Genomic DNA, 8,743 nt, shown 5'->3' with positions numbered 1-8,743 from the left:
GTCTCTCATTCCACTTCTGGGTTTTACATTTAAATCTTTAATCCATTTTCAGTTCATTTTTCTGTAAGGTATAAGGAAGGGGTCCAGTTTCAGTTTTCTGCATATGTCTAGCTAGTTTTTCCAGCACCATTTGTTATTAAATAGGAAATGCTTTCCTCATTGCTTGTTTTCATCCAAAATAAAATGGTTGTAGATGTGCAGTCTTATTTCTGATATCTCTATTCCATTCCATTGGTCTCTATGTGTCTGTTTTGTTCCACTACCATGCTGTTTGGGTTACTGTAGCCTTGTAATATGGTTTGAAGTCAGGTAGCATGATGCCTCCAGCTTTGTTATTTTTGCTTAGGATTGACCTGGGTATATGGGCTCTTTTTTCATTCCATACGAATTTTGAAGTAGATTTTTCTAATTTTGTAAAAAATGTCCATGGTAGTTTATGGGAATAGCATTGAATCTATGAATTACTTTGGGAAGTATGGCCGTTTTCATCGTATTGATTCTTCTTACCCATGAGCACGGAATGTATTTCCATTTGTTTGTGTCCTCTCTTGTTTCCTTAAGTAGTGGTTTGTAGTTCTCCTTGAAGAGATCCTTCACTTGCCTTGTTAGCTGTATTCCTAGGTATTTTACACTCTTTGTAGCAATTGTAAATGGGAATTCATTTGTGATTTGGCTCTCTTTTTGTCTATTGTTAGTGTATAAGAATGCTTGAGATTTTTGCACTGATTTTGTATCTTGAGACTTTGCTGAAGTTGCTTGTAGCTTAAAAATCTTTTGGGCGAGGTGATGGAATTTTATAGATATAGGATAATGTCATCTGCAAAAAAAGACAGTTCGACTTCCTCTTTTCCTGTTTGAATATGCTTTATTTCTTTCTCTTGTTGATTGCCTGGGCCAGAACTTCCAACACTATATTGAATAGGAGTGGTGGTGAGAGAGGGCATTCTTGTCTTGTGCCAAATTTCAAATGGAATATTTCCAGCTTTTGCCTATTCAGTATGATATTGACTGTGGATTTGTCATAAATGGCTCTTATTATTTTGAGGCATGTTCCATCAATACCTAGTTTCATGAGAGTTTTTAACATAAAGGAATGTTGAATTTTATCAAAGACCTTTTCTGAGTCAACTGAAATAATCATGGGGTTTTTGTCTTTAGTTCTGTTTATGTGGTGAATTACTTTTATTGTTTTGCATATGTTGAACCAGCCTTGCACCCAAGGGATGAGGCCGACTTGATCTTGGTGGATAAGCTTTTTGATGTATTGCAGGATTTGGTTTGCCACTACTATATTGAGAATTTTGCATCAAAGTTTATCAGAAATATTAAGCTAAAGTGTAGCAAATACATTGAAAATAATAACAGACTGATTAAAAGACTAAATAATATGAATCCTAAGTGTTTTCACAACTGACTTATAGAGTAAAAGCATTGCCAAACTAAATGAGCTTGGCCAAAAACTGTACAGGGTCTGAGATGTTGTCTCAACTTCCATTACTCATTTTGAGGTGGACCTGCAGTAACTATATTTGATGCAAAATTTCATGTTGATGGAAGCTGAGATGTCCTGCAGTCTCAGAGGGACAGAATTCTGGTGTACCTCCCTTTGGCCTGTTAGGAATGAAGATCTAGTCTCTGCAGGTGATGTCAAAATTTACAAGATGTAGGAAATAGGGCAGAATTTAGGCTGTGAGGCGAAGCCGAGAGGTATAAAGAAACAGCTTCTGACCCAGGCCTGATGATGTCAGGATACTTTCAGAGGGGATGGTGGAGTGAGCATAGTACAATCTTTGGAACCATTCCTTCCCCTTATTTGTTCATAGGGCAGATGTGCTCAGCCAAGGGGCATCTCGAGTCTGATGAACAGAGTCCTGGAGAGACAAAGGGGCAATCCTGATGAAGAGGCTCAACAAGGAGGAAGGAGCCACCATTTTCTCTCCTGAGAAAAATCCTTCTCCCTAGGAAACCATAGGATTTTCCTTGGTCCCAGTGAGAGTTTTCCTGAGTGAAGAGAACAGAGAGCAAAGGAATGATGTGTTATCTGTTTCCACCACCTGCAGTGATTCTGAAACCATGGGGGACAGGAGAATTATCTTCAGAATCATGAGCAATCCAGATGCCATGGTTTCACACAAGACACTGGAGGTTCTTATCTCTGGTGGGTAGGCACTGGTCATTGATATTCTTTAAAGCTCACTCATTGATTACAAAGTGAACCAAATTAATAATCTACTGCAAGTTTTACTAATCTCACTTTACTTCACACACAATTCACACAGACACATTGTTAATATACACATTTTGATGCTTGGACAGGGTTGGACCCAGGATTCTGTATTTCTATGGAGCCCTGTGTTCTGCCAAGGTGTCATTTACTCTCAGGTGAGTAAACTGATCACCATAACTAACAAGAGATTGATCTGTGACGATTAGAAATTAAAAGACTTGTTGGTTATGTTTTATTGGGCTGGATTCTATTAACATTTAAATACAGTTTAAAAACACAGATTTACAATGAAAAGTAACAAGCAAATATAAAAAGTGAAGGGGCTATTCCCCAAACTAGTTTCCAATGAAATACCACCAGAGGAAAACAACTCTCAGGACAGGGGTACTGCTTCAAAGACACAGATTTCACAGCTGGATGGTTGATCTCGAATTTCCCAAAATTCCATCCTTTACTCCTGAAATGCAGTTTATTTAAGAACTTTCTAATTTGACTGTAGTTTCATACACACACACTTCTGTGTTTTGTGTATTATTCCATTTATGATAAGTATAACCTATTTGAAAATGAGTTACATACTGGTGAGAAAATTTTCCCTTTAAATTAAACGTAAACTGACACCATAAAATGAGCAGCATCCGTTTATCTGTTCCAAGAATTACCTAGGTTCTTACCCAGGGCACCTGAGGTTGCTTGAAAACAAATGCAAAAAAAGTTGGGGTAAAAAATAAGAACGCCCTTCAATGTTACAAATGCATCCCAGTTTCAATTATTCACATTCGCAAGAATGATTCACATATATACCACATTAGCAAAATTTCACCTACTCTCGTCTACCAATTGACTAATCAAAACAAACCAAGACAGAATAATAAATTCAAATCCATCCAGTAACCTGAGGGGGAAACCTACACCTCAAAAAGTAGTACATAGGATGTCATCCACTGTGAAAATGCATGCACAGAGACAGTCGCTTCACATGATCAGAATACTCAAAACCCCACAAAAACACATTATGGTATCATCTTGAAATGAAGCCAACACTAACCAGTTGTCCCTCTTGCATAAACAAAAACCTGAGGACCACATTATGTTATGTAGGAATGGCTGAAACTGTGTGTGTGTGTGTGTGTGTGTGTGTGTGTACGTATAGGGATCCATGGAATCCAATAGATATTCCAGCGATAACCTTTCTATGTTCAGCCTCTTGATTCCATATCCGAGTGAAATGACTTGCCAGTATGGAAGAAGATAAGTCTTTGCAGGAAATGCACTTGTGGAAGCTAGATAGCCAAATCATAAAGCATCGAGTGCTGGAAACATGCACTGAACTTAGATGAAATACTCAATGCACAAATTAGACTGTGAAAGACCATCAGGAAATCATGCAATCCCTGAGAGGCTGATTGATGACATCCCCGAATTTATGATTGTAAGAACAGAGAAATACGACATTCTATTTCCAGTGGTTGCGGACGTACGAAATCAATTTAAGAAATCATGAAATCAAGAAACTTGAGTAATCGGAAGCTATGCCAACTAAAACCTTTGGTTCATGTAACAAAGGATGAAAACAAAAAGCACATGTCACATACCAGGGGAGATGACATTTTCATATGTATGTGATAATGGATCCACATTTGAGAGAGATGCAATAAGAAGTTCTAAATTTGACAAAAAGCAAACAACCAGAATTAAACACTGGAAAAGCCTGGGTGACGGGAGTGGGGCGCCCTGTCTCAAGAAGAAAGAAACAGAGAAATTTGAAAGCAGGGAGTGAAACAGAGGTTTGTACACCATTGTTGCTCCTGGCCCTTGTTTCAGTAGGAAAGGGCGAAAAGAAGGCATTTATCTCATGGATTCTTGCATGGATTGTTCAGGATCTGCGATGTTGCCTCCATTTGCCCCAGTTAGGCATTGTGTGGTGGACTGGCAGTTCCCACATTTGGTGCAAAATGTAAAGCTGATGAATGTAGACATGCTCCCCAAACTAGGAGGGGCAGAATTTGGGTGTGTCTTCAGGTCCTTTGGCTTACCAGGAATGAAGATCCTGGCTCCAGGGATTTTGTCAAAATGTCTTAGAGAGTGAGAAACGGGGCAGAATTTAGGCCCAGCGCCAAGGCCTCGAGGTGTCAAGAAACACCCTGGCCTCAAGGCCCATGAAATCAGGATGATTTTAGGGAGGATGGTGGAATGAGAGGACTGTGACCTTTGGCCCCGTTTCTTTTCATTGTCTTTTCATGGGGCAGGTGTGTTCAATCAGAAGGCTTCCCGTGCCCGATGGAAAGAGTCCTGGGGGAGGAAAGAAGCGCTGCTTAGAGAGTTGGTCCACAGGGAGAAAGGAGCCACGATTTTCAGGAGGATGATCCCCAGAAGCGTGAGCAGTCCAGATGCCGTGGCTTCACACAAGACGCTGGAGGGTGTTATGTCTGAAGCCGGGACCTGGGCATCGGTGTTCTTTCATGCTCATAACTGATTTTGAGGTGAGCCCGATGGATCACCTGTCTGCCAGTCATGCTCATCACGCTGTAGTTTGCACTCACGTCACACAGAGACACTGTTAATGCGCACATTTGTGTGTTTGAGCAGGGTTGCACCCAAGATTCTGTGATTGTACGGAGCCCTGAGTTATGCCCTGGACATCTTTACTCTCAGGTCGGTCAACTTGGATCACTGCACCGAACGAGAAATGGAGCCCGAAATCCAATCAGCGAATACACAAAAGGAAGGGGCCATTTCCCACAATCATTTCCACTGCAACACCACCTCGGATGAACAAGTCTCATTGCAGGTCAGGGACTGTGCTTCAGAGATGCACCTTTCCCACCTGAACGATTGACCCGGAATTTCCCCAAATGCCATTTTTATGCACACCAAATGAGATTTATTTCGGTGCTTGCTGATTTTAATTTAGTTGAATACACACACGCTCCTGTGTTTGATTTCCTTCATTATCAAGACGACTTACTTCCAAATGATTCACATCCCAGTGGGATGATTTTCCGCTTCAATTCATTGGAAATGGACACCATTCAATAGGCCAGTGTGTCTGTTTCCAGCATTCTGTGGGTTCCACCAAGGGCGCAAGTCCTCGGGCGCCTGAGGTCCATCCAGCAAGCAATGTAAAAACGGTGAGGCAGGTTCAAAAGAAGAACACTCTTCCTCTCTTCAAGTGCGTTCCGGTTTCCACTACTCAAGGTGGCGAGAAGTATCCACAGAAGTCCCACGTTTGCAAAATTTCAACTTCTGGTGCTCACCAACAGCTGACGACTGAAACACACCCCAAGAGAAAATAGTCAACCCCGTCCCCTGCAATAACCTCACGCCCAACCCTATACCGCAATATGTCCTATTCAGAAATCCACACTGAATGTCATCTACCATGAACACAAACACACAGACCATCCCTCCACAGGTTGAGAAGCCTCACGACTGCAAAACTCGATGTTTCCCATGTCTGGGCTCATCCTGAAACGCAGCCATCACTATCCAGTTATCCCTCTTGTGTAGACAGAAACCTGGGCTCCTCATTACTTTATGTCGGATTGACTGTGTATATGATGGTGTGTGTGTGTGTGCGCGCGAACCCCCTCGTGAGTCTGAGTGTGTGTACGTGTAGGTGTGTGTGTATGAGTGTGTGTTCGCGCGCACTCCTGCGTGTGGGTGGAGACTTTCCCTGAGATCACTGGCACACAAACAGAGCCCTCTTGCTGTGTTTGTTCCTCCCTTTGGATCTCCTGGTCCTCCCTTGCAGAGAAGTGAGTGTGCCAGTGTTCATGGACTCCTGATGTGTCAGGTTCCTTGAAGAGAGGTTCAGCAGGGAGCTTTGCTGTTCAGGATGACGGTTGCTCATCCCACTCTTGTATTTTGATGGATGAATCACAAGCACGTTGGGAGGCAGGGTACGTTCGACTTTTCTGACGTTGAAGTCAGGCTTGGTTTTGTTTTGCTCTTGGAGGAACTCCCAGTGGTCTAAGGTGCTTTCCTGAGTGGCTCTTTCCACCAAGTGCTCCTCCAAGTCGGGTTCCTGGAGGCAGGGTTCCCTCTGGAGCTCTCCTTGCGTTGCTCGCCTGCCTGTGTGTTCAGGGCCAAGGGCTTCTGGTTCCCTGCCTATTGACACACTCTCACCGCGTCTTTCCAATTCACTCCTCTGGATGTAAAAGAGGACATAGGCCTGTTGACTCAGGACAGAAGCGATGCTACAGGCAGTGACCTCGGCGTCATCCATTTTATACCACTGGCCTCCTGGAGCTCTGACATAGGAGAGGTAATGTCCGTTGTGACAACTCCACCCAGCATGGACCAGCACAGCATAGAGGACATAGACAAGAGGCCCTCTGTGCTGCTGAGACGTGTATGGCTGCATGTCAAGGCACTCAGGGTATTGCACATTCTTGGCAAGTTTGTTGCCTGTGACATCGGAGAATCTCTTCAATACAAGGATGAGGACCTTGGCAGAGGTGTGTACAGTGAACGTCTTGGAGGCAGGTGCCTTCTGGAGACAAAGACCACAATGATAGGCATTCTCTCCATTGAGTTCTTCGGGCTTCACCACCTGTTCCAAAGCTTGCTTCACACTCTGAGCTGCCTGGATATCCAGGGCGATGTCCAGGTAAGGGTCAAAGGTGTCCGAAACGTCCTGGCAGTGGAGACACTTGATTTGAGATCTTCAGTAGCCTCCAAATATCTGGTGGATGAGGGTGGTGTCCTTAGAGTCATGATCTACCTGCTTGTGCCCGGGAAGGCATGCCTTTCTCATGGCATCCACAATGAACATCAGAAATTCATGGGCATCCTCCTGCTTGCCTCTATGGAAGCCAGCAGCCAGTGCCTGTGAGGGCTCGATGACGTGGCCAGGACGGTGGAGGGCCTGTATGATGTGAGCTTCCATCGTACACAGCATGCAGCACTTGTGACGATGACAAAGTTGAGAGTGCTCCTGGGACAGCATGTAGTTGGCAAGGGGTGGTGTGTATGTTAGGCACTGCAGGGAAGCATTCATGTAGCAAGTGTTTCCCATATTCTGGAGCCCAGCCCCCACCACAGCAGGTCTCCTGCTACTGAGAGGAAGCTTCTCTCCGGGGGCAGGCTGTCTTGCCACAGGAGCCAAATCATCACAGAGGTCGACATGGGTCTCACATGCCAGTGGTGACTTCTCAGGTAGAGAAGTTGGCTGGATTTCAGCAAAAGCTGCATCTGGCGGAGAAGATGTGAGTTTTGAAAACTGGTTGAACTGCCACTCACCTCCCAAGTGGAGTGAATCGGCCTCCATGTCACCAGGAGCAAGGATCACAAGCTTTTTCTGCTGCGACCGCACGTTGCAGACAGAAAGACGCTATCTCTTCCGAGAGAGTCTTCAAATGACGCGCTATCTGGCCGCATCAGCCCTTATATAACTCACCCCCGCCTACCGCGAACACCCCACCCACCCATCAGGTACGCGATCCACCCATCAAATATCAGCACTCAATTTAATTAAGGAATGAGTCATAGGGTGTGTCCCCGTGTATTCCCCAGGGAGTTCCACAGACACAGCCCACATGGTGATTTATAGAACACCGGAAGCAAGTTGACGCCTCAGGATGATGGGCACATAGAATAGGAGTGCAACCGGCTTAGGACAGTGGCCACACGTTTGCCTTAGTTTCGGTAAAACAATGCCAGGGAAGAATTGTGTACCTGTGAAACAGTGTGTGTATGCTTGCGTGTGTGTGTGTGTGTGTGTGCTTGAGTGTGTGCGTGCGTGTGCGCGGGCGAGAGCACACGAGCACTAGCTAGCACGCCCGCGTGTGTGTGTCTCTGCGTGTGTTTATGTCTGTGTGTGTGTGTGTTTGTGCTGAGATGTACTTCCAAGTATGTGCATTTGGCAGATACGATCATCCTTTCAGCGACTGAAGGACAAGAAGTCGGACGTGCGCTTTCTGACTTGAGTACAGTCAAGGAAGTACAGTAATTAACACAGCGTACTTGCTTCCTTAACAACAAAGGAGGGATTCGAGGAATCCAACAGACATTCCAGCGATAACCTTTCCAAGTTCAGCCTCTTGATTCTATATCCGAGTGAAATGACTTGCCAGTGGGGAACAAGATAAGTCTTTGCAGGAAGTGCTCTGGTGGGAGCTAGATACCCAAATCATAAAGCATCGAGTGTTGGAAACATGCACTGAAGTTAGACGAAATACTCAATGCACAGTTTAGACGGTGAAAGACTTTCGGGTAATCATGCAATCATCGTGAGGCCGATTGATGACATTCCCCGAATTTATGATGGCAAGAAGAGAGGCATAGTCATGACATTCTATTTCCAGTGGTTGGGGACATACGACGGCAATTTAAGAAATCATGAAATCAAGAAACTTGAGTAATCGGAAGCTATGCCAACTAAAACCTTCGGTTCATTTAACAAAGGATAAAAATAAAATAAAAGGATGAAAATAAAAACCACATATCACACAGCACGGGAGATGACATTTTCGTATGTATGTGATAATGGATCACCATTTGAGAGAGATGCAA

At 44.2% G+C, this 8,743-nt stretch overlaps 1 pseudogene; it reads right to left on the bottom strand.

The window, feature by feature from the left end:
• Window positions 1–5,882: 5,882 nt before the first annotated feature.
• On the bottom strand, window positions 5,883–7,623 carry LOC117091189 (annotated as a pseudogene).
• Between the last annotated feature and the right edge of the window lie 1,120 nt (window positions 7,624–8,743).

Source organism: Trachypithecus francoisi, unplaced genomic scaffold (assembly GCF_009764315.1).
Source record: "Trachypithecus francoisi isolate TF-2019V2 unplaced genomic scaffold, Tfra_2.0 Contig01157, whole genome shotgun sequence".
Classification (NCBI taxonomy): domain Eukaryota; kingdom Metazoa; phylum Chordata; class Mammalia; order Primates; family Cercopithecidae; genus Trachypithecus; species Trachypithecus francoisi.
Note: the sequence above shows the minus strand (reverse complement) of the source record. Positions and strands in the feature narration are given on the sequence as shown.